Consider the following 1,528-nt stretch of genomic DNA (forward strand, 5'->3'; position numbering starts at 1 on the left):
CTGCAACTGAGCTAGTTATGTTTCTAACGGAACTTATTGCAGTCATTAAAATTTTTTGGTCAAAGTCACTTCTTTTTTAGAACAATTGAACAACTGGAATGACGGTTCAATGTACCGTAGATGTCAGTTTTCAAAAAACATCGATACATCGACTATTTAAACATTGAGTGAAAAATTTTCGATGCATCGAAGCAAAACATCGACATTTTGAGTATTTTTCATCGATGTTTTTCCGAAATCCCTAATCCACCCTAATCCTCGTACTAGCAACGATTCATTGTGGAAGAATACAAGTGAGATATCTTAGGGTTGACAGATAGTTGACAGGGTGTTCAATATGGCGATGACAGTGTGAACAATATGGCAGCCAATATGGCATACAACACCGAATGGCCCGAAGTAGCCAAACTACGACCCGAATGAAACGCTTCGTGAAAATCCAGGGTTGCGAAGTGTTATTTTGTTGGAAAATATAAAAGCCAGGATTTTGTGCAGCGCCGAATTTTAACAAAAGAGGGTTTTGTGTTCTCAAGATGAAGAGAAAAGGGTTGCTGTGCTGTTTCGTTTTAAGCTTATTTTAATCTTAAGGTATCTAATTAAATATTAAAAGGAGACAAAAATTAAAGCAAAAATTTAAAATATATGTACATATCTGAAAATTATAAATAAAATATATATTTTCACGAGAGACAAATTAAATAAAATGGGTTAACTTTAGGGGAAATATACTTATCAGATTGGGACAGATAGCGCTTTTACGTTATAAATAAAAATAATTCCTACTTAAATTTTATATAATTTTGGTAACGTATTTCTAAGCTGACCCTGAGATCTGTGAAATAATACATATTTATGTGCATATATTGTGTTGATTATGCTCTAAATCGCTAAATAATTCTTGCAGCAATCAGCACCATTGGAAAGTGAAGTGACAATAGGCTGGTTTTCTTTATACAGCCCGTTTTAAATTCGTATTATTGTTATAATAAATTACAATTATTGTTTGTTTCCATTTCGGTCAACCGCGCAAATTATTTATTAAAAAAATGTCGTTTAAAAATAGCAATTTTGTTTACTTTTGAATAAGACTTTATCGAGTGCGCTATAAAGACAGGGGGATAAATGCTGTAAAGAAATATATGTTGAGTCCAATCGGTTTTTTGCTAATCCGGATTTTGTGTAGGTATAAACAAGGTATATTAAAAAAATAAATCTCCAGTGCTAGTATCGGAACTATTTCTTGCACGTTTATTTATCCAAAATTTCTTCAACGGCTCGGCGCCTGTGAGGGTATGCTGCGAATGCCGCATTATACTAAAACCAGCCTTTCGACATAAGCTACTATTCCATACGAGTGGAGCACGTGCGAAATGCGGATTTTCCCAGTTGCAGTACAGCAGTAACTCGACACCTTCCTCACCAACCGCTCTGTCCTCTATGAGCTTCTTAATGTAACTGCAAATAAAAGATGAAAATTTGAGAAAAAATACTATCACAGCGTTTCACTCTTGTAGTATATTGGCTATCA

General features: G+C 34.3%; 1 protein-coding gene across 3 annotated transcripts in view; it reads right to left on the bottom strand.

Moving 5' to 3' along the window:
- LOC118741984 (ribosome-binding protein 1) overlaps positions 1 to 1,528 on the bottom strand; it is a 50,716-nt gene that overhangs the window by 30,753 nt on the left and 18,435 nt on the right. The gene's annotated exons all lie outside the window — the stretch shown is intronic.

Source organism: Rhagoletis pomonella, unplaced genomic scaffold (assembly GCF_013731165.1).
Source record: "Rhagoletis pomonella isolate Grant_MI unplaced genomic scaffold, Rhpom_1.0 Rhpom_scaffold_00001, whole genome shotgun sequence".
Classification (NCBI taxonomy): domain Eukaryota; kingdom Metazoa; phylum Arthropoda; class Insecta; order Diptera; family Tephritidae; genus Rhagoletis; species Rhagoletis pomonella.